This window comes from Bos grunniens, chromosome 20 (genome assembly GCF_055505025.1).
Source record: "Bos grunniens cultivar Pamir isolate PY7600 chromosome 20, Bosgru_T2T1.0, whole genome shotgun sequence".
In the NCBI taxonomy this organism is placed as follows: Eukaryota; Metazoa; Chordata; class Mammalia; order Artiodactyla; family Bovidae; genus Bos; species Bos grunniens.
The window spans coordinates 56876983-56902579 of NC_141184.1; the positions used below are offsets into that span (position 1 = coordinate 56876983).

A 25597-nucleotide genomic window follows, 5' to 3' on the forward strand; every position below is an offset into this window, starting at 1 on the left:
GGAAGCCTGGCATGCTGCAGTCCACAGGGTTGCAAAGAGTCAGACACGAGTGAGCAACTGAACAACTTATTTTCTCATAGTAAAACCCCCTGAAAAAACCTATATGAAAATTAAAATCGAACATAGATTTATGTTATAAACAGAATGTCAAACAAACTGAAAATAACATCACTTACAGCAAATAAGATCACTTACAACAAATCAACACATCTCAGAAAGGGAAGTCAGACACTGCAGAGCTCAGATTATGCGACAGTACAGAGTTTAACACTGACAGTTCTCTTCCTTTACAATATAGGTAAGTAGAACAAAGCTGGCACATATGGTCCCATTCAAAGTTTGCACTAAAATTAGTAACCAAATATATGCTACATTTAAATGTGGAGCGTTTATAAATTCTAACTTCTAAATCTACATGGTAATGAGTTCAGAAATATTCCTTAGTCTGTGGCAGACGAAACAGAGAACAAGTAAAACGGGGCAATTAAATCTTAGGACTGATTTCTGCCTCTTTTTCTTACTCAATATCTTTGTCACCCAAAGAAAAAAAGTCCATTTGGAGCTGGGAAGGAAGGAACAAATGATGCAAAGATATATCACTTCCTTCTGTGACTATTTGGCCCTGCCATCCTTCCTGCTTTTACAACTGTTATTGCTGTTTAGTGACTAAGTCATGTCTGGCTCTTTGTGATCCCATGGACTGTCACCAGGCACCTCTGCCCATGGGATTCCCCAGGTAAGAATACCAGAGTAGGTTGCCACTTCCTTCTGTAGGGGCTCTTCCCAGCCCAAGGATCAAACCCACATCTCCTGCACTGGTGGGCAGGTTTTTTTATCACTGAGGCAGCAGGGAACCCTGCTCTTAAAACAGCTATCCCAAAATATCTAAAACACTCAACATTCTTTTGATTCCCTATATCAGCCTCTCCAAATCTCTTTTAATGTCTAGTTTCATTGTAATAACAAAAATGAGAAGCTTAAATATTTACTAGATTAAATAAAATATCATCCATTGAATGGAATATCAGGCAACCATTAAAAGTAATGTTACAAAACAGGCATCCCCAACCTCCAGGAACTAATGCCTAATGGTCTGAGGTGGAGCTGATGTGATAATAAAAGAAATAAAGTGCACAATTAAGGTACTGTGCTTGAATCTCTTGAAACCATTCCCCAACCCTGGTCTGTGGAAAAGTTGTTTTCCAGAAAACTGGTCCCTGGTGCCAAAAAGGTTGGGGACTGCTATTATAAAGGATTATTTCATGCATTACAATGTGAATGTACTTCAAGCCTCTGAAACTTAAACACAGTTAAAATGATAAATTATATCTTATGTATATGTTACAATAAAAATGACTGCATAACATGAGGAAATATTCAAAATGTTTTACGTTGTTTTTTTTTTTTAAGTGAAACTATAGCATGTTGGACTATAAACAAAGCTGAGTGCCAAAGAATTGATGCTTTTGAACTGTGGTGTTGGAGAAGACTCTTGAGAGTCCCTTGGACTGCAAGAAGATCCAACCAGTCCATCCTAAAGGAAATCAGTCCTGTATATTCATTGGAAGGACTGATGCTGAAGCAGACAGTCCAATACTTTGGCTACCTGATGCGAAGAACTGACTCACTAGAAAAGACCTTGATGTTGGAGAAGATTGAAGGCCAGAGGAGAAGGGGATGACAGAGGATGAGATGGTTGGATGACATCACTGACTTGATGGACATGAGTTTGAGTGAGCTCCAGGAGCTGGTGATGGACAGGGAAGCCTAGTGTGCTGCAGTCCATGGGGTTGCAAAGAGTTGGACGTTAACGAGCAACTGAACTGATAGTTCAGTTCAGTTCAGTCGCTCAGTCGTGTCCAACTCTTTGCAACCCCATGAATAGCAGCACGCCAGGCTTCCCTGTCAGGAACCAATAGCAACCAATCAATACACAACAGAAATCAATAAGCCCAGTGGTCCATTATATAAAATTTAGAAAAGCTCACAGAAAAAAAAAAAAAAAAATCTCCTGTACTATTCAGCTATAACCATTATGAACCATTATATATCCCTAAAATGGGATGGATGGAGAGAGATATTAATGTCGCCCTGCATCTAAATTCCCTAATAATCTCTTCAATATAGAGAAATAGTGCCAGACCATTATCATCTCATCAAAATCCCACACATTCACCAATAATTCATATATCTCTTTTTTCCTTACCTTTTTTCTATTAACCAATAAAAACAGCTAAAATGAAACTGAGCACTTAATGATTTTACCTTTCACTTTGTATCTATTACCTTAATTAATTTATACAAATACCCTGTGAAGGATGTACTACTATTTTCCTTATTTTAAATCTGATAAAACTGAGTTGTTCAAATAGATTATTTAACTCCTCTTACATCAAATAGTCTAAAAGTATATTTGGCTTCCCTGGTGGCTCAGTCGGTAAAGAGTTTGCCTGTAATGCAGGAGACAGGGATTCAATCCCTGGGTCAGGAAGATCCCCTGAAGAAGGAAATGGGAACCCACTCCAGTATTCCTGCCTGGAGAATGCCATGGACAGAGAAGCCTGGTGGGCTACAGTCCATGGGATCAGAAAGAGTTGGACATGACTGAGTGACTAACACTTTCACAGTGTATACATTACTTTGTAAATTTCAAATAAGAGTAAAAAGAATAGCTCACACATACCACAAAATGTACACCAAATTCATTTGAAATAAGAATCATATGCTTTCTTTTCATTAATGTACTTAAAATTGAAGGATTTAAGCAGTCACCACTAAGAATCAAAAGCAGATACAGAACACTAAACTTTTTATCAGGTGTTGCAAATCTTAGAAAAAATTGTATGTGCAGTAATTTAATGCTTTCATTCAGAAACATAGAAATTTTTAGATAGTAGCATGAGGTTTTTTCTTAAATTTAGAATAGAAATGAAAGTATAAGAACATACATAAAAATTTTGAATAAGATAATTTCCCATAATGAACATACTTCACCTTTTAGTATATTTGCATTCTGAAAGAATAAGCTAAAAAACAATTTCTTAAATCCATCATATTCTCCACTTAAACGTGCAATGTTTACCATGGAAGATATTCTCAAATTATAATTTGAAAGCCATTTAAAGAAAGCCCTTTAAAATATAGGAAAACTCAAACTAGGCTACAATAAACAAGTGCTTAAATATAAATTATGTCCCCTGGGAGCAAGATGCACGGTATTTACTCCGTGTCTTACTGAAAGTGAAAGTGAAGTCGTTCAGTCGTGTCCGACTCTTTGAGACTCCATGGACTGTAGCCCACCAGGCTCCTCAGTCCATGGAATTTTCCAGGCAAGAGTACTGGAGTGGGTTGCCATACTAGGTCCTTTAAATTAATTATTAATACATTGTTTGATGTAAAATAATGGCTCTACAGCCTTCTATGGCTTCCCTTGTGGCTCAGCTGGTAAAGAATCTGTCTGCATTGCTGGAGACCGGGGTTCGATCCCTGGGTTGGGAAGATCCCCTGGAGAAGGGAAAGGCTACCCACTCCAGTATCCTGGCCTGGAGAATTCTATGGACTCTATAGTCCGTGGGGTCACAAAAAGTCGGGCAAGACTGAGCGACTTTCACTTTCACAGGCTTGTAATTTAATGTTCCAACCTCATTACTGAACACCCCTTCACCCCACTGCCTCTCCATGCTTTTCATTAAAATCTGAACTTCTGAGGAAGCCATTTACTATGCTCACCCCCTCGAGAGCCCACTAACCATTCTCTGATCCCCAATAATGAACAGAACAAGAAATGAGAGTTGTAGGGAGAAGAGAGACAGGTATTCTCCAATACCAATCTCAGACTGGAGGAAAAAAACTCTCTTCCTTTTTAGGCTTCAGAAATCTGAATCCACCACTCTCCATGCCAGTGAGTTCTATTAAACCCCATATCAGCCCTATCTTTGGGGACAGACTTGTAGAGTTAGAAAAAAATCTACACAGGTGATTCTGATCAGCCACTTTCCCAGTGAAAACCACCATTCACTCCCCCATTCACCTGGCCTACATCTTTCCTTTTACTCCATATCCTGCCATCATCTTGGTGACTTTAACACCCATGAAGAAGCTTTTGATGGCTCCTGAACTTAGGTGACCATCTCCAGGCCCCTTCAGCAACTCACTGTTGTGACCACATTTGCCATCACCTAGAATTATTCCACTCCTGAAGTTCATCTTTAATTCTAATTTCTCGTTCTGTGACTAAAACCTCCATTAGTCTTAGCTTTATCCTTCCCTGACTGCTTCTACATAAGCCTTTAGATATCAGTGAACAAGTAAGCACACACACACACCTGAGATGGAAGTGCAATTAAAGGGGCAACTGATAATTGTGAGAATGTGAGAAACAAACGTTTCTCACATTCTCACAATTATCAGTTGCCCCTTTAATTTCATTTCCATCTCAGGTGTGTGTGTGTGCTTACTTGTTCAGTTGTATCTGACTCTTTGCAACCCTAGTTACCAGAACCCATTTCTTCAATTACTTTTTTTTTAATCAGTACACTTTTCCCCTCATACTCATGTCTCTCTCACATATATCCTCAGACCACCATTCTTGAGCCAATTTAAACATGACACCACTGTTCCTAGCACTCTGTCCTTAATTCTTACTTGCCACAGTAGCAATGTCAAATGTTCTTGAATCCCACAACCTGCTCCCCAGCCTCCTCTGGACTCTGCTCTATCATTAAATTCCTCTTTCCTAAGAATTTTCAGTCTCCCTGAGCGCATGTGTGACGATACTCCAGTATCTCTCCTCTTACCCTTCCTTAATGCAAACACTCCCCAGATCAGTGCCACTCAAAGAATGGGCCATGGACTGTCTGTTACTGGTTCTTGAGGAGATTAACTTTCTCCAGATGTAAGACATCCCTATCAACCAAAATCTTTTTAGTCCAACTGATACTATCTCCTTACTGTAATTGCTCTAACCCCTCCTGTCATGTCATGCTTAGAATCCTTCTCAAAGTTATGATGTTTCATCTCTCCAACTTTTACAAGGGCCATTGACTAAGAATGCCATTTTCTTCCTTAATTCCTACTATTAAGACTTAGTAAACTCCGGGAGTTGATGGACAGGGAGGCCTAGCATGCTGTGATTCATGGGGTCGCAAAGAGTCGGACATGACTGAGCGACTGAACTGACTGAAAGCTTCATTTTTCTCAATGCAATCACTCCAGCACCACTCCAAGCTAGATTTGATGTCTCCCGCATGCTTGCATAGATCAAAGATATATCTCTATTCTAGCACTTTCCATATTTATTATAATTATCTGTTCAGATTAAATAACTTCTCTCTTATCCCCTATTGTGAATCCGCTGAAGTGACTTTCTTACTCATTTTTCTATCTCAGCTTTTAGTACAGTATCTGGCTATTGATAAATGTTTTAAGGGAGGGGGGTTCAGGATGCAGAACACATGTACACCCATGGAAGATTCATGTCAATGTATGACAAAACCAATACAATATTGTAAAGTTAAAAAAAATTTTTTTTAAAAGAAAGGAAAAAATAAAATTAGAAAAAAAAAGAATGAATGCATTTACTATTTTTTCTAAACCCCATGATCTTTACTTTTTTCATTCCCAGATTGTGTAAATATCTGTGTAAAAAAATGAAAATGAAGTAGAATTTCCCAGGTTTATATCCACTCTTTGCTTGAGCAATCACCTATCTACTATTAATTTCTTTGACCATGATTTTGGTACCATTCCCTTCTGTCACCTTTGAGATTTTGCTCCATCAGTTAGCACTCCCTCATTCCATCATTCCTCTTTCTATTTTCTCCTTGACTTTGGTATGTAAATATATTTAAAGCATTCTAACATCTAAATTAACTATCCACCCACCCATATCCCTTCCCTAGAAACTGCTCTTTCTCATTGACTTTATAAACAAAATTTTTAATGTAGTCTACTTTCAAATATATCCAGTGGAATCTGGAATCCATATTAACAAATCCAATTAAATTGCTCAGGAAAATATCACTAACTTCTCTCCTACCCTTCGCACCAAATTTGTCACCAAATCAAGTCAATTCTATGTCTTAAGAACACTTTCAAAGCCATGAAATTCTTCCAAATCCAGCTCAGGCCCCCATCTTTGATATGACATCTTGCACTAACCCAATAACTCTATTATAGCATCTTGTCTATGTATCTGTCTTTTCTCCATCCCCTAAGACTACTCAGATTTTTAAATTTTTTATTTATTTTTAATTGAAGGATAATTGCTCTACAGTATTGTGTTGGTTTCTGCCAAACATCAACATGAATCAGCCACAGGTGTATCTACGACTACTAAGCTATTGACGATAGATATTTTTGTTTAGTTACCTTCAGTTCCTAGTGCTTTGCAGAATGACTGCCACTCATTATGTATACAACAAACACAATGCAACCTGAATAAACATTCCGGTTACAAAGCAAATCTACTTACATGTTCTCAACTACAGTCTGTATTTTTATATAATTCCCAAATCAAAATCTTAATCAACAAATATTTAGTGATACCAGTCACTGTGTCATAGAAAGTATAAGGATGACTACCTAAACTTGAGCTTAAATTATCCAGTTGGGGACTAAATGGGACTTTGGCTCTCAGGTAGAATATAATAAGTTATGTTGGACCATGTTTCCCCAACAGCAAAGGAAAAAATATATTAAGACAGAGAATCAAGGAATAAAATGAATTAAAATTCCATCTTATCTATATGACAAAGAAAAAGAGAAACCATTTTTCAAAAAGAAAACATCATTTAGAGTTTCTACAGTTCCTTTTTTATATAGTGACTAGCATGCAACAAAACTTACTAGACATGTGAAAAGGGAGAACATTATATCAAATAATCAACTTTAAAAAAACATTTCCACATTTGAGCCAGATAATGGAGTTTTTTAAAAAGGACTTTAAAATAATTTAAATTTAAAAGTTAAAGAAACGAGAAGCAAAAGGAACAGAAAGAAGAGATGGAAATCTCAACAGAAAATCAAATGGAAATGATAAAACTTCAAAATACAACATAAGAAAACTTAAAGAAATACCGTAGAAATACTCAAACTGAAGCCCAGAGGAGAAAATGGGGGAAAATATGTCAGTGTGTAAAAGACATGTGGGGAAAATGTTTTAGATGAAAAAGTCATAAAACTAAAAGTTGCTTCTTTGAAAAGATAAACAAAATTGATAAAAATTTCAGCAAATTTATTAAGAAAAAAGTGAAGGGCTCAAATTAATAAAATTAGAAATGATAAAGTAGTTACAACTGATACTATAGAAATCCAAAGACCATACGAGACTACCACAAGCAGTTTCTAGGCCAGAACACTGGAGTGGATAGCCTTTCCCTTCTCCAAGGGGTCTTCCCAACCCAGGGACTGAACCCAGGTCTTCTGCATTGCAAGGAGATTCTTTACCAGCTGAGCCATAGGGAAGCCCAAGGATGCTGGAGTGGGTAGCTTATCCCTTCTCCAGCGGATCTTCCCAACCCAGGAATTGAACTGGCGTCTTCTGCATTGCAGGCAGATTCTTTACCAACTGATCTATCAGGGAAGCCACTACAAGCAACACTATGCCAATAAAATGGAAAACCTAGAAGAAATGTACAAAGTCTTAGGAAGTTACAAACTTCCAAGGCTGAACCAAGAAGAAATAGAAAATTTGAACAAACCAATCACAGTTCTAAAATTGAAACCATGACTTAAAAATTCTCAACAAACAAAAGTCCAGGACCAGGTGGTTTCACAGGCAAATTTTATCAAACATTTAGAGAAGAGTTAACATTTACCCTTTTGAAACTATTCCCAAAAATTGCAGAGGAAGTAACACTCCCAAGCTCATTCTATGAGGCCCACCATCACCCTGATACCAAAACCAAAGATATGACAAAAAGGAAAATTACAGACCAAAATCAATGATGAACATAGACACAAAAAATCCTCAAAAAAAAACCCCAGAAAATTGAATTTAACAACATTCAATCATACACCATGATCAAGTTGGATTTATCTCAAGGATGCAAGGATTCTTCAATATATGTGAATCAATCAGTTTCATACACCACATTAACAAATTGAATAAAAACCATATGATCACCTCAATACACGCATAATAAAGCTTTTGACAAAAAACAAAACCCATTATGATCAAATCTCTCTACAAAGTAGGCATAGAGGAAGCATGCTGCTGCTGCTGCTGCTAAGTCGCTTCACTCGTGTCCGACCCTGTGCAACCCCATAGACAGCAGCCCACCAGGCTCCCCCATCCCTGGGATTCTCCAGGCAAGAACACTGGAGTGGGTTGCCATTTCCTTCTCCAATGCATGAAAGTGAAAAGTGAAAGTGAAGTCGCTCAGTCGTGTCCGACTCTTAGCGACCCCATGGACTGCAGCCTACCAGGCTCCTCCGTCCCTACCTCCACATAATTAAGGCTTTATACGACAAACTCACAACTTTTTCTCAATGGTGAAAAACTGAAAGCATTTTCTCTAAGATCAGAACAAGAAAAGGAAATCCAGACTTGTCGCTTTTGTTCAACATAGTTTTGGAAGTCTCAGCCATGGCACCCAAAGAAATGGAAATAAAAGGAAGCCAAATTAAAAAAAAAAAAAAACACGCTATCACTATTTGTAGATGACATGATACTATACATAGAAAATCCTAAAGATGTTACCAGAAAACTACTAGAATTTACCAATGAATCTGGTAAACTTGCAGGATACAAAAGTAATACAGAGAAATCTCTTGCATTTCTATAACTAAAAACATAAAATCAGAAAGAAAAATTCAAGAAATGATCCCATTTACCATAGCATTAAAAAGCAGGGAATACCTAGGAATAAACCTAAAAAGGCAAAAGACCTGCACATAGAAAACTATAAGATGCTGATGAAAGAAATCAAAGATATATCATGTTCTTGATTTGGAAGAAAAGTTAGACAAAGATAAATCTCATATTAAAAGATCCCCTGGAGAAGGAAATGGCAACCTACTCCAGTATTATTGCCTGGAAAATTCCATGGACAGAGGAGCCTTGTAGGCTACAGTCCATGGGGTCACAAAGAGTCAGACACAACTGAGCAACTTCACTTCACTTCACTTCAGTATTCTTGCCTCGAGAATCCCATGAATAGTATGAATATACGACCAATAATTTTTAATTGATTGTTTAAAAAAAATGCTGATAATGTCAAGCACAATCTATAACATATGTACATGTCAAATATGATAATAATAATGCAAAGAACAGAAGGGAATTACTTTAAATACTATAAGATTCTTATACTGTTCATGAGATAATAGACATTAATTTGAGATAGGCTATAATAAAGAGTATATACATTACATGTAAATGGACCAAACATTTACATGGACCAAATAAGAGAGATCTTCAGAGTTAATTTAAAAACTGAAAAACTGTACTATACTCTGCTTACAACAAACAAAAGTTGAAAAGGTAAAGGACATACTATACAAACATTAAGCAAAAGAAAGCCAATATGGTTGTATTAATATTAAAAAAGGGTAGACTTAGAGAAAAAAGACTAGAATTATTACAGGTAAAGAAGTATATTTTTAATGATTAAAGAACATATTGATTCAATAGAAAGATAAAAGATCACATTTGTCTGTATGCTCCCTCAAGAAGTACAAAATAAGAATCTGACAGAGATAAAAGGAAATAAAGAAGTCTATGGTAATAGTTGTCAAATTAAAAAGACCTCTCAGGATGAAAGACCTGTATGCACACTGAAAAACATGAGATAGATGAAAGAAATGGAAGATACAAATTAATGGAAAGATTTTTCATGCTCATGAATTGGAGGAATTTATATTTGTATAATGCTCATACTACCCAAAGCAATGTACAGAACAATATAATCCCTATCAAAAACCCAATGGCATTTTTCACAGAAAAAGAAAATTTCTAAAATTTGTATGAAATCATACAAGATTTCAAAGAGTTAATGTAATCTTGAGAAAGAAAACCAAAGCTGGAGACTTCACAATCCCTTATTTCAAGTCTAGAAAAATGGTACAGATGAATGTATTTCCAAGGCAGAAACAGAGATGCAGAGATACAGAATGGACATGTGGACACCGTGGTGGAAGGCAAGGGTTGGATGAATCAGGAGATTAGGATTGACATATACAGACTACCACATGTGGGGAAGGCAATGGCACCCCACTCCACTACTCTTGCCTGGACAATCCCATGGACGGAGGAGCCTGGTAGGCTGCAGTCCATGGGGTCGCTAAGAGTCGGACACAACTGAGCGACTTCACTTTCACTTTTTTCTTTTATGCATTGGAGAAAGAAATGGCAATCCACTCCAGTATTCTTGCCTGGAGAATCCCAGGGACCGCGGAGCCTGGTGGGCTGCCATCTCTGGGGTCACACAGAGTCGGACACGACTGAAGCGACTTAGCATTAGCATTACTATCATATGTAAATCAGATAGCAAGTAGGAAGCTGTCATACTGCACAGCAAGCTCAGCTCAGTGATCTGTAAGGATCTAGAGAAATGAGATGGGGGTGGATGGGAAGGAGGTCCTGGAGGGAGAGTATTTATGTATGCATACACATGGACCTCACCAGATGGTCAAAACCGAAATCAGATTGATTATATTATTTGCAGCCAAAGATGGAGAAACTCTATACAGTCAACAAAAACAAGACCAGGAATTGACTGTGGCTCAGATCATGAACTCCTTATTGCCAAATTCAGGCTTAAATTGAAGAAAGTAGGGAAAACCACTAGACCATTCAGGTATGACCTAAATCAAATCCCTTATGATTATACAGTGGAAGTGAGAAATAGATTTAAGGCACTAGATCTGATACATAGAGTGCCTGACGAACTATGGACGGAGGTTCGTGATATTGTACAGGAGACAGGGATCAAGACCATCCCCATGGAAAAGAAATGCAAAAAAGCAAAATGGCTGTCTGGGGAGGCCTTACAAATAGCTGTGAAAAGAAGAGAAGCAAAAAGCAAAGGAGAAAAGGAAAGATATAAGCATCTGAATGCAGAGTTCCAAAGAATAGCAAGGAGAGATAAGAAAGCCTTCCTTAGCGATCAATGCAAAGAAATAGAGGAAAACAACAGAATGGGAAAGACTAGAGATCTCACCAAGAAAATTAGAGATACCAAGGGAACATTTCATGCAAAGATGGGCTTGATAAAGGACAGAAATGGTATGGACCTAACAGAAGCAGAAGATATTAAGAAGAGATGGCAAGAATACACAGAAGAACTGTACAAAAAAGATCTTCACGACCAAGATAATCACGATAGTGTGATCACTGACCTAGAGCCAGACATCCTGGAATGTGAAGTCAAGTGGGCCTTAGAAAGCATCACTACAAACAAAGCTAGTGGAGGTGATGGAATTTCAGTTGAGCTATTCCAAATCCTGAAAGATGATGCTGTGAAAGTGCTGCACTCAATATGCCAGCAAATTTGGAAAACTCAGCAGTGGCCACAGGACTGGAAAAGATCAGTTTTCATTCCAATCCCAAAGAAAGGCAATGCCAAAGAATGCTCAAACTACCACACAATTGCACTCATCTCACATGCTAGTAAAGTAATGCTCTAAATTCTCCAAGCCAGGCTTTAGCAATACGTGAACTGTGTACTTCCAGATGTTCAAGCTGGTTTAGAAAGGGCAGAGGAACCAGAGACCAAATTGCCAACATCTGCTGGATCATCGAAAAAGCAAGAGAGTTCCAGAAAAACATCTATTTCTGCTTTATTGACTATGCCAAAGCCTTTGACTGTGTGGATCACAATATACTGTGGAAAATTCTGAAAGAGATGGGAATACCAGACCACCTGACCTGACTCTTGAGAAACCTATATGCAGGTAAGGAAGCAACCGTTAGAACTGGACATGGAACAACAGACTGGTTCCAAATAGGAAAAGGAGTACATCAAGGCTGTATATTGTCACCCTGCTTATTTAACTTATATGCAGAGTACATCATGAGAAACGCTGGGCTAGAAGAAGCACAAGCTGGAATCAAGATTGCCGGGAGAAATATCAATAACCTCAGATATGCAGATGACACCACCCTTATGGCAGAAAGTGAAGAGGAACTAAAAAGCCTCTTGATGAGAGTGAAAGAGGAGAGTGAAAAGTTGGCTTAAAGCTCAACATTCAGAAAATGAAGATCATGGCATCTGGTCCCATCACTTCATGGGAAATAGATGGGGAAACAGTGGAAACAGTGTCAGACTTTATTTTTCTGGGCTCCAAAATCACTGCAGATGGTGACTGCAGCCATGAAATTAAAAGACGCTTACTCCTTGGAAGGAAAGTTATGACCAACCTAGATAGCATATTGAAAAGCAGAGACATTACTTTGCCAACAAAGGTCAATCTAGTCAAGGCTATGGTTTTTCCTGTGGTCATGTATGGATGTGAGAGTTGAACTGTGAAGAAAGCTGAGTGCCAAAGAATTGATGCTTTTGAACTGTGGTATTGGAGAAGACTCGAGTGTCCCTTGGACTGCAAGGACATCCAACCAGTCCATTCTGAAGGAGATCAGCCCTGGGATTTCTTTGGAGGGAATGATGCTGAAGCTGAAACTCCAGTACTTTGGCCACCTCATGCGAAGAGTTGACTCACTGGAAAATACCCTGATGCTGGGAGGGATTGGGGGCAGGAGGAGAAGGGGACGACAGAGGATGAGATGGCTGGATGGCATCACTGACTCAATGGACGTGAGTCTGAGTGAACTCCGGGAGTTGGTGATGGACAGGGAGGCCTGGTGTGCTGCGATTCATGGGGTAGCAAAGAGTCGGACACGACTGAGTGATTGAACTGACCTGAACTGATGGATGATTCACTTCATTGTATAGAATAAACTAATGTAACATTGTAAAGCAACTGTATTGCATTAAAAATAAATCACAAAGCTACAATCATCACATCTATAGTATTGGCATAAAAATAGATACATAGATCAATGGAACCAAATAAAGAGCCCATAAATAAACCCACACATATATGCAGTCAATAAACTTACAATAAAGCAAACAAGAATATGCAATCGGGAAAGGACAGTCTCTTCAATAAAATGGAGTTGGGAAAACTGGATTGCCACATGCAAAAGAAGGAAACGGGACCACTACCTTACTGTATACTCAAACATCAACTCAAAATTAACAAAAGTTTTGAATGTAAAACCTGAAATCATAAAACTGGAGGGAAAAAAGCAACAGATTCCTTGATAATGATTTTGGCAATTATATTTTTTGACACCAAAATCAAAGGCATAAGTGCAAAAAATAAATAAGTGGGATGACATCAAACTTAAAAGCTTCTGACCAACCTACTCAATGGGAGAAAATATTTGTAAGTCATGTACCTGTTAAGAGGTTAATATTCAACAGATGAAGAACCCGTTCAACTCAATAGCAATAACAATAACGATTCAATTAAAAATGAGCAGATGATCTGAGTAGACATTTTTTCCAAAGAAAACATACAGATGACCAACAGGTATGAGTAGAAAGATGTGCAACATCACTTATCATAAGGAAAATGCAAATCAAAACCACAATGAGATATCATGTCACATTTGTTAGAATGACTTATCGAAAAGACAAGTGTTGGCAAGGACATGGAAAAAGGGAATGATGTGGTACTGTTGGTGGGAGTGTAAACTGGTGCAGCCACTATGGAGAACAGCATGAAGATGTCTCAAAAAATTAAAAACAGAACTGCCATTTTATCCATCAATTCCACTTCTGGATATCTATCCAATGAAAAGAGAAACACTAATGAGACAAGATAGATACACCTTCCACATCCACATTAGCAGTATTTACAATAGTCAAGATATGGAAGCAACCTAAGTGTCTAACAATGGATGAAAAGATAATTTAATGTGAGATTTATATAATATTTATATATAAATATATGAAAGCATTATACATTTGAATCTATTATTTTATGTATAGATTTATATACTATGTTTAATATGTATTTTTATTAGGCATAAAAAGATGAAATACTATCATTTACCACAATGTGAAACTTGGAAATGTCATGCTAAGTCAAATAAGCCAGACAGAGATAGTATGATCTCACTTAGGTGTGGATACTAAAAACAAACAAACACAAGCTGATGGATACACAGAACAAATTGCTGGTGGCTAAACATGGGGATGGGGAGTGGGCTACATGGATGAAGAGGTCTAAAAATACAAGCTATAAAGTCAGTCATGCAGACACTGTCATGGGGACAATAGCTAATGATGCATGCTGAGTTGCTCAGTCGTGTCCAACTCTCTGCCAAGGACTGCAGCCCTCCAGGCTCCTCTGTCCATGGGATTCTCCAGAAAAGAATACTGGAGTGGGTTGCCATTCCCTTCTCCATGCGATCTTCCTGACCCAGGGATCGAACCTGGATCTCCTGCATTGTGGGCAGATTGTCTATCATCTGAGACTGGGGAGAAATTTTCTCATTTCTGGTAAAGCCTTAATCAGTATTAGTCACTTGAAGAGATTAGGACTTAAAATAGCAACCAGCAGCAAACCTGAAGGACTAAGCCGAGGCTGTTGCTTTGTTTTGTGTCTCTGGGGAGTGGAACTAGGCCTGGGGGGGACATATGTCTGTCCCTCACTGGACCACAAGCAATCATGACTCACTGAGGGCTGGCTGGTATGTCCCCACACCAAGCTAATTACACTGTATTGTATATTTGAAAGTTGCTAAGATGAGTAAATTTTAAAAGTTTTCATCACAAGAATAAAATGCGTTAATTACGTATGGTGATGAATGTTAGCTAGACCAACTTTGATGATTATTTTGCAACATATATAAGTATCAAATCATGTTGTATCCCTGAAACTAATATAATGTCATATGTCAATTACATCTAAATTTTTTTTTAATGTTAAGACCTCTATCAGTATCTGATAGAATAAGCAAACAAAAAATCAATGAAGATACAAAACATTTGAAGAACATGACTAAGCAACTTAACAAAACTGACATTTAGAATACTGCACTCAATGACAATATATTTCTGCTTGAGGGGATAATCAATCATTTAACAAAATAGTCTATATACTGGATCATAAAACAAGTATTAAACATTTCACAATACTGTAACATACAAAGTATGCTCTCTGATTAACGAAATTTAAGAAGCACTCAAAAAAAAGAACTAGAAAAGTTCTAAAAGTTTAGAAATTAGGCAACACAAATCTGATTTCATTTAAGCGAATAGCAATGAAAAACCAATATGTTAGAGCTCACAAAATGTAGCTAAAGTACTGCTTTAGATGGCGATTTATAACTGAAGATGCATAAAATCAAAAAATATAAATATTGAAAAATACATAATGTTTCCAATTCAAAAAAACTAAAGAAAAATTACAAAGTAAGCTACAAGAAAAAACTATATATAAGAGAAAAATAAACAAAAGAAAAAGAAAATGTACAACTAAAAAAAACCTAGAATTTACTCATTAAAATTTTAATTTTTTAATTAATAAAAACCCTAGAAAGACTGATTAAGAAAAAACAGGGGAGAAAAGCCACAAATTATGAATAACAGAAATTTAAAAGAGGGCATCCCTATAGATCCTACAGACATTAAAAAGATAAAATATAAATACTTCTATCAATAAACTTAAAAGTTTACGTAAAAAACTTTTGAAATATACAACCTATCAAAAATGACACAAAAATATATAAATTCTGAATATTCCTGTACCTATTGAAGAAATTGAAACAATAACTTAAAACTTCTCAAGAACTATAACAATAAAAAGTCTAGTCCAAGATTTCCACTCTTAAGTTCTTCAAAACATTTTTAAAGAAAACATTACTACGTTTACACACACTCTTCCAGAGAAAAAGAGTAACAATTTCCAAATCAGTTTACAAGGTCAGCATTATATTCATACCCAAACCTGAAATACATTTAAAAAAAGAAAGAAAGAAAGAAAAGTTACATGCCAGTGGTAAAGGACACACCTACCAGTGGAGGAGACATAAGAGATGCAGGTTCAATCCCTGGGTCGGGAAGATGCCCTGGAGAAGGGAATGAGAACCCACTCCAGTATTCTTGCCTGGAGAATTCCATGGACAGAGGAACCTGGCAGGCTATCATCCACAGGATTGCGAAAAGTCGGACATGACTGTAGCAACTTAGCACACACAGAGCACATCCCTCTTGAGTATGGGCACAAGAAACTTAGACAAATATTAGCAGATTGAATGCAAATAAATTGGTTATAAATAAGAATAGGCTATAATAACCAAGTAGGGTTTACACCAGGAAGGAGAGGATGGCTTAATATTCAGGAACAAATCAATATGACTTCACCATATTAACCAGATAAAGGATAAAACCCGAGACTTCTAACACCTATCTAAAAAGGTATGGGAAAAAAACATGTAATATATTCCTATAGCCATTCATCACTAAAAAAAAAAAAAAAAATCAGCAAACTAGGAATGAACGGGTTTGGGGGTAGAAACACTTATGGGTAAAAACTGCCCATAAAATTTCTATATAAAATTTACATGGATATACAAAAGTCCTAAATTGGCCAAGAAAATATAGAAGAACAGGAAAACCGAAGGCCTTACACTACTGGGCATGAATATGTATTATAAAGCTAAGGTAATTAAGAGACTATAGAATTGCCTTCATGGAGGAGAACAGAGTACAGAAATAGGCACGCCCGCACACACGCTCAATGCACATGCAGAGTCACTTGATTTATTACCAAGATACGAACTGCAATTTAGAGTGGAAAAAGACACGCTTTTAAATAAAGGTAGTGGAGCATGCAACTAAAGAATCATTTATAAATATGAATATAATTATAAATACATATGAATGATATAAGGAGAAACGGTGACCTCGACCTCAACCATTTACAAGTTAATTGAAGGTGGATCATAGATCCAGTGTACAAACCAAAACAATACATCTTCTAGAAGAAACCATAGAAAAAATATCTCCATAACCTTGGAGTAAAAACTTCTTAAGCAGAGCATAAAAAAATACTAACGATAAAAAATACACTGATAAATTGTTATTCATTTAAATTAAAAACATCTTTTGATCAAAGTACAACATTAAAAGAGTGAAAAGGCAAGATGAGATAACTTCAAAGCCTACGTTCAAGGATAGAATCATATCCAAACATATTAACAACCCCTCATAAATCAATGAGAAAAAAGAAAAACAACCCTATTTTTTAATGGGTAAAAATAAAAAACAAAAACATCTTAAAGAACAAATGCAATTGGCCAGTAAACATAAGGAAAAATGTTCAATATGGTAAAAATTTTTACCCACAATGCTAAAATTAAATAGATAATACTAAATAGCAAGAATGTGGAACAATTAAAACTCTGATACATTACTGATGGAAACAGCTGGTAAAACTATTTTGGGAAAATATTTGGCAGCATCAAGTGAAGATATACATATGCCTATATGTGACACAAAAATTGCACTCCTGGGCATACACCCAACAGAAATGAGTATTTCAGTCCACTAAAAAAAATTATACAAGAATGTTGATGACAGTAATTTTATGATAGCAAATACTAGAAACAACCCATATCTGACATTCAATGTAGAACAGATAAATTAATTACATACAGTATGTTCATATATTGAAATAAAACTCAGCAATAAAAAAAGAACAAATTACAAATACATGCAATAACATGGCGGAATCTCAAAAAAACAATGTTGAACAAAAGAGGTCAAACAGAAAGAGTACATACTGTATGGTCTATACTGATAAAAAGAACAGTGGTATATGACTGAAGGGAATGAGTCAGTGGTACATGTCTGAAGGGAGTTAGTAGAACATTTCTGAAATATTTTATAGTTTTATTTAGGTGTTGATTACATTAGAAAAAATCATTGCACTCCACACTTAAGATTTATGTACTTTAATATATTTAATACCTCACGTTTTTTAAAAAAGGAAAAGACAACTGAAAATCATATATATGTACGATGTTGTTATTTAGTCACTGAGGCATGTCCGACACTTTTGTGACACCACAGACTGTAACCTGCCAAGCGCCTCTGTGCGGGGGTTTCCCAGGCAAGAACACTGGAGTGGGTTGCCACTGCCTTCTCCAGGGGATCTTCCTGACCCAGGGATCGAAGCCACATCTTCTCCTGGCAGATTCTTTACAACTGAGCCACCTGGGAAGCCCCTATATGCACTATGCAAGGCAGTAAAAAAAAAAAAAAAAAAGTAAATACAAAAACTGAGAAGTACAGGAGTTCAGAGGACTCTCGAAGAGTTATATCTAAAATAGTAAAAGCCAAAAGATTTGGACTGAGTCTTGAATAGATAGGAACTGCATAAGCACAGAGCAAGTATATGAGCAAACTATATATACAGTAAGGAAACACAGGGCATATGCGACGATTGGTGAGTACTCCAACTAAAATGATATATATCAACAGTTCCTAAAGTATGCCCTCAGGTCACCAGTATCAGTTGCTCAAAATTTGAATTCTCAGGTCCCATCCCAGGCCTACAGAATCAGAAACACAAAATCAGCTTCAACAAACCCTCCAGGTGATTCTGATGTACAAAAAATTTGTGAACCCATCATAAAAGAAGCTGGTATAAGAAAAATCTATAACAGCACTCAATATCTACAGTTCTACTCTTTGGAAAAGCCATAAAAAATATTTGGGACAAAAATCAATATATTAGTGGCTTCCCTGGTGACTCAGATGGTAAAGAATTCAACTGCAATGTGGCAGACCTGGATTCGATCCCAAGGTCAGAAAGATCCCCGGGAGATGTGAATGGCTACCCACTCCAGTATTCTTGCCTGGAGAATTCCATGGACAGAGGAGCCTGGCGGGCTACAGTCCAAGGGGTCAAAAAGAGTTGGACACGAATGAGTGACTAACAGTAACTTTCAATATATTATAAGAAAGCAAAAAGAGGAAGAGATATTCTGGTGATGAGTTTGATCTGACATATAAAACATACTATTCTAAGAGACATCAAAGTGGAATGGTTTAGCAGGAAGATCAGAATACAGGACTAAAAAAGAGGTTAAGGATAGGTTATAGATACAAAAATAGAATATATGAGATAAATAATTTCAAAAGAATTTATAAAGTGTTACATACTGCTAGTTCCTGGAGACACAAAGATGAATAAAAATAGACCCTGCCATTGCTGCTGACAATTTATAATCTAGATCAGAGGGCCTTAAACTTTTTAGTATCAAGACTCCTTTACACAAAAACTATTGAGGACCCCCAAAACCTTTTTTTGCATGGATTATACCTACAATTACCACATTGGAAATTAAAACTGAGAAATTTATACACACACACACACACATATACACACACAGAAGTTCATTTAACAAACACATTGCATGTATTTTTATGAAGAATATATTTTCAAAAACAAACAAAAAAACCGCAAGAGGAGTAAATTTCTGAAAATCATCTTAATGTCTAGCTTAACAGGGACAGCTGAAGTTTCATATCTACTGCTGCATTCAATGTATTGGAGTAGATCACTTTGGTTCAAGTATGTAAAGAAAATCTGGCCTCAAACTGTCAGGTAACTGGAAAGTTATTTCAATAAATTTTCCAGATAATTGTGGATATTTTCTTCGATACCACATCAGAACATAACCAGGGATAGTTTCCTAACAGTTGCAATATGATATCTGGGACCATATCAATGAAATTTTCATACTCCATACACTTGGAGAAAATTAGAGTGAAGAAAGCAAATAAGATGTATTAAGACTTATGAAAATAGTTTTGGCTTTGAAAATCTCCCAAAGGAGCTCAAAGAGCCATTCAAAGATCCATGAACTATGCTTTCAGTTCAGTCGCTCAGTCATGTCCGACTCTTTGTGACCCCGTGAATCGCAGCACGCCAGGTCTCCTTGTCTATCACCAACTCCCGGAGACCACCCAAACCCATGTCCATAGAGTCAATGATGCCATCCAACCATCTCATCCTCTGTCGTCATGTCGGTGTTTTTCTTTCTGGCTTACTTCACTCTGTATAATAGGCTCCAGTTTAAAAGAGAAATTATTTTAAAAGAACCTAACAGAGCTGAAGACTACAATAACTGAAGTAAAAAAAAAAATACACTAGAAGGAAATAACAGATTACATGTTACAAAAGAATGGATTAGCAAACAGAAGACAAGAGTAATAGAAATCATTCAAGTTGAACAACAAAAAAAAGGAAAAAAAATGTTAAATAAGGATAGTTTAAGAGACTTTTGAGACAACATCAAGCATACTGTGTGCATATATGCATGCTGAGCTGCTTCAGGCATGTCTGACTCTTTGTGACCCTATGGACGGTAGCCTGGTAGGCTTCCCTGTCCATGGGATTCTCCAGGAAAGAACGCTGGAGTGGGTTGCCAAGCCTTCCTCCGGGGGATCTTCCCGACTCAGGAATCTAATCCATGTCTCCTGTGGCTCCCGCAATTGCAGATGGATTCTATGCTGCTGAGCCGCCAGGGAAGGCCATCAAGCCGTACCAACATTCACATTGTAGGGATACCAGAAGAAGAAAAAGGGTCAAAGAGATTAACTGAAGTAGTAATGGTTGAAAATTTCCCTTACATGGGAAGAAGACATCCAGGACCAGGAAAAAGAGAGTCTCAAACAAGATGAACCCAAAGAAGTTCAAGACACATTATAATTAAAATAGCAAAAATTAAAAGACAGTTTTAAAAGCAGCAAGATAAATGAAACTAGTTATGTACAAGGGAACTCCCATAAGACTCTCAGCTGACTTTTCAGCACAAAGTTTATAGACCATAAAGGAGTGGCACAATATATTCAAAGTGAGGAACTGGAAAATCCTACAACCATGAATACAAGGCAAGGTTATCATTCAGATTTGAAGGATAGAGTTTTAAAGACAAGCAAAAGTTAATTTAACACCACAAAATCAGCTTTAAAAGAAAGTTAAAGGGACTTTCTAAGTAGGGAGAAAAGTCCACAACGAGGAATATAAAGTTATAAAAGGGAAAAAAAATCTCACTGGTAAAGGCAAATAGACAAAAAGAAAGTGAAAGAAAGAAAGTGAAGTCACTTAGTCATGCCTGACTCTTTGCAACCCCATGGAATGTAGCCTGCCAGGCTTCCCATTCATGGGGTTCTCCAGGCAAGTATATTGGAGTGCGTTGCCATTTCCTTCTCCAGAGGATCTTCCCAACCCGGGGATCAAATCCAGGTCTCCTGCATTGCAGGTGTATTCTTTACTATCTGAGCCACCAGGGAAGCCCAATATACAAAAGGCAGTATATTAATCACTTATAAATCTAATAAAAATTAAAATAAAAAAGTAATAAAATCATCTATATCCTTGATACGTAGTTAAGGGATACACAAAGCAAAGAGATATGAAATATGTTGTCAAAAAGATTAAATATGGTAGTGGGAGGAATAAAAATGCAGAGTTGTTAGAATTCATCAACTTATATATGTCGATATAAACCTCACGGTAACCAAAAACCTACAATAGATAAACACAAAAGGGAAAAGGAATCCATAAAAGAAAAGGAACCCAAATATAACAGAAAAACTAGTCATACCACAAGGAAAGAGAAGAAAAAGAAGAAACAAAAACAAACTACAAAAGCAATCATTAAACAATGAAAAAAATGGTAATTAGTACATATCAATAATCACTCAAACTATAAATGGACTGAATTATCCAATCAAAAGTCATAGAGTGGCTGACTGGTTTTAAAACAACAAGAACCATATATATGCTGCCTACAAGAGACTCACTTCAGATCTAAAGACACACGTGAACTGGAAATGAGGGGATGGAAAAAGCTATTCCATGCAAATAGAAAAGAAGTGGGGGTAGCAATACCCAGATCAGACAAAATATATTTTAAATCAAAGACTAACAAGAGACAAAGAAGAACAGTACATAATGATAGAGGGATAAATTCAACAAGGAGATCTAGCAACTGCAAATACATTTATATATATATATATCCTCAATATAAGAATATCTAAATACATAAAGCAAATATTACAAAATTTATGACAAAGGATGAAATAAAGTACAATAGGGAAAAGATATCCTGTTCAATAAATAGTGTTGGAGAAACTGGGCAAGCACAAGAGAGAGAGTGAAACTGGACTACCTTCTCACACCATACAGAAAAATAAACTCAAAATGGACTACGTAGACATAAGGCCTGATCACAAAACTACCAGGAGACAACATAGGCAGAAGGCTCTCTGACATCTTTTGGCAACGTTTTTGGGATTTATCTCTTCAAGCAAGGGAAACAAAAATAAGCAAATGGACCACATCAAACTAAAAACCTTTTGCAGAATGAAGGAAACTATCAACAAAACATAAATCAGCCTAAAGAATGGGGAAAGTTATTTGCAAACTGTATACAAGGGGTTAATATACAAAACATATAAATTATTCAGACAAATTAACATCCAAAAAAACAACCTGATTTTAGAAATGGGCAGAGGACTTGACATTTTTTCAAAGGACACATACCGATGACCAACAGATACATGAAAACATACTCAACATCACTAATCATCATGGAAATGCAAATCAAAACCACAATGAAGAATGAAATTAGAATGTTCTCTAACACCATACAAAAAAATAAACTTAAATGGGATTAAAGACCTAAATGTTAAGACCAGACGCTATTAAACTCTTACAGAAAAACATAGATTAAAACACTCTGACATAAATCACAGCAATATCTTTTTGAATACACCTAGAGTAATGAGAATAAAAGGAAAAATTAAAAAATGTGACCTAATTAAACTTAAAAATTTTTGCATGGGGAGCTATAAACAAAATAAAAAGACAACCCACAGAATGGGAGAAAATATATGCAAATGAAGCAACCAACAAGGGATTAGTCTCCAAAATACGCAAACATCTCATTCAAATCAATATCAAAAAACCCAATCAAAAAATGTGCAGAAGATCTAAATAGACACTTCTCCAAAGAAGACATACAGATGTACATCATACATACATACATACATTGTACATCATAACATTTTTTGAAGACATACAGATGGCCAAAAAGCACATGAAAATATGCTCAGCATCACTAATTATTAGAGAAATGCAAATCAAAACTACAATGAAGTATCACCTAACACTGAGCAGAATGGCCATCATCAAAAAAATCTACAAACTATAAACACTGGAGAGGGTGTAAAGAAAAGGGAATCTTCCTACACTGTTGGTAGGAACGTAAATTGGTGTCACCACTATGCAAAATAACATGAAGCTTCCTCAAAATCTAAAAATTGAACTGCCATACAATCCATAAATTCCACTTCTGGGTATTTATCTGAAAAAATAAAAATACTAATTCAAAAAGACATATGCACTCTAAGGTTCATTACAACATATTTACAATAGCCAAGACATTGAAGCAAGCTAAGTATCAATAGACAAATGGATAAAGATGATGTTATATATATATATACGCACAAAAAGTATTACTCAGCCATGAAAAAAAATGAAGTCTTGCTATTCTCTGAAATACTTAGCAGCAACACGGATGGATCTGGAGATAATCATGCTGAATGAAAGCCAGCAAGAGAAAGACAAGTATCATATGATATAATTTATATACAGAATCTAAAAAGATCATAAAAATGAACTTATTTACAAAACAGAAACACTCAAAGATTTAGAGAACAAACTTATGGTTACCAGGGGGAAAGGGTAGGGGAAGACCGATCGGGAGTTTGGATTCAACAGGTATATACTTCTATTATTATATTTAAAACAGATAACTAACAAGGACCTACTGTATAGCACAGGGAACTCTACACAATATTCTGTGATAACTGGAAAAAGAATTTGTAAAGAATGCATACTTTTATGGGTATAATTGAATCCTTTTGCTGTATGTTGTACACCTTAACAAACACTCCATTGTTAGTCAACTATACTCCAATATAAACTTTTTAAAAAATCTTGCCATTCTTGACAACATGGGTCTAGAAAGTATTATGCTAAGTGAACTTCAAGTCAGAGAAAGACAAATACCATATGATCTCACTTATTTGTGAAATTGTAAAAGCAAAACAAACCCAAATAAAAACAGAAGCAGACATACAGAAAACAAACAGGTGGTTGCCAGTGCGGGAAGTAAAGGGGATTAAGAGGTGAAACTTCCAGCTATATAGTAAGTCATGGAAATATAACATATACCATAAGGAACAAGGTCAGTAATACTGTAATAACTGTATGGGGACTTGTATAATGCATGCAAACATCCAATCGTTATGCAGTATATCTGAAACTCATTTTGTACATCAACTATATGTCAACAAAAAATTAAAAATTAGAAGGCAAATAAAGCTGAAGTCAGATTGGATCATTTCTCTACTTAAACCTTCCAGTGGCTTCCCACCTCATTCCAAGTAAAATACAAAATTGTCAACACAGCCTTCACAGCTTTATATAGTCTGATCTCTCCCACCTCTCTGATCTTACTTACATCCTCATCCCATTGCTCACTCTGCTGTAGCCACAGTCAACTCCTAAGAGTCTGGGAACACTCTCAGTAAACTCCTACTTCAGAACCTTTACTCCTGTGATTCCTCCACTTAAGATAATTTCTCATGAACAGCCACATGTCTTACACTACCTCATTTCACTCAGATCTGTGAGGGTGAACTTACATGGAAATAGCGTTACAAACCAGGTTCATTGTATCGGATACACAACAAGCCAATACGCTGAGACACCAAGTTTCGCAGAGAAGAGAGAGTTTACTTACCAGACAGCCAAGTTCGGAGACAGAAAACACATCTCAAATCAGCCTCCGGGAAGTAAGGAGCTGGAGGTGGGGGGGGCGGGGGTGGGGCGGGAGGTATTTATAGGATACTAAATAAAGCAGTGAGGCGGTCTGAGGTGTGGGGAAAGGTATTCGGAAAAGGTGCAGTTATCGTCCTGCACAAGTGCAACACGGCTAGGGGCCTCTGCACCCTCTCAGGGCAGAGGGCAAGAGCCAGAGATTCACGCATGCCCAGTGGAAGGGTTGGTGGTTCTAACCAGTCTCAACCAGCTCAGCTTCAACTAGACACAGCTGATTCAGCTCAGCTGAACTAGGCAAAGTTCCTGGAAAATAATTCAAGCAATCCTAAAGAATCCACGTGCAATGCAGGAGATACAGGAGACATGGGTTTGATCCCTTGGTCAGGAAGATTCCCCTGGAGGAGGGAATGGCAACCCACTCCAGTATTCTTGCCTGGAAAATCCCAAGGACAGATGAGCCTTGCAGGCTACATTCCATAGAGTCACAAAGAGTTGGACATGACTGAGCACACAAATATGCTGTTTAGGTTGCATGCAACTTGGTGGGCAAAAGTCTTAAAACAACCATTAGTGAAGGCAGGTGAAATGGATTCGAGCCACAGGTTTTTGGGGGTTTTTTTTGTTTTTTTTTTAATGCAGATATAATTAACTTAAGATGAGATCATTAGTGTAGGCCGGCAAGGGAAATTTGGGCATAGAGACAAAGGTTACAATGCCTTGT

At 36.8% G+C, this 25597-nt stretch overlaps 1 long non-coding RNA gene across 4 annotated transcripts in view; it reads right to left on the bottom strand.

The window, feature by feature from the left end:
- The window catches only part of LOC147350438 (uncharacterized), a 130516-nt gene extending 105378 nt beyond the window's left edge, over positions 1-25138 (bottom strand). For 2 of the 4 annotated variants that reach the window (XR_015148854.1, XR_015148856.1), the window contains exon 1: positions 24839-25138. This is a non-coding gene — a long non-coding RNA (uncharacterized LOC147350438). The remainder of the gene's footprint in view (positions 1-24838) is intronic. The other 2 variants (XR_015148855.1, XR_015148857.1) reach the window with 2 other exon arrangements.
- Positions 25139-25597: the final 459 nt, after the last annotated feature.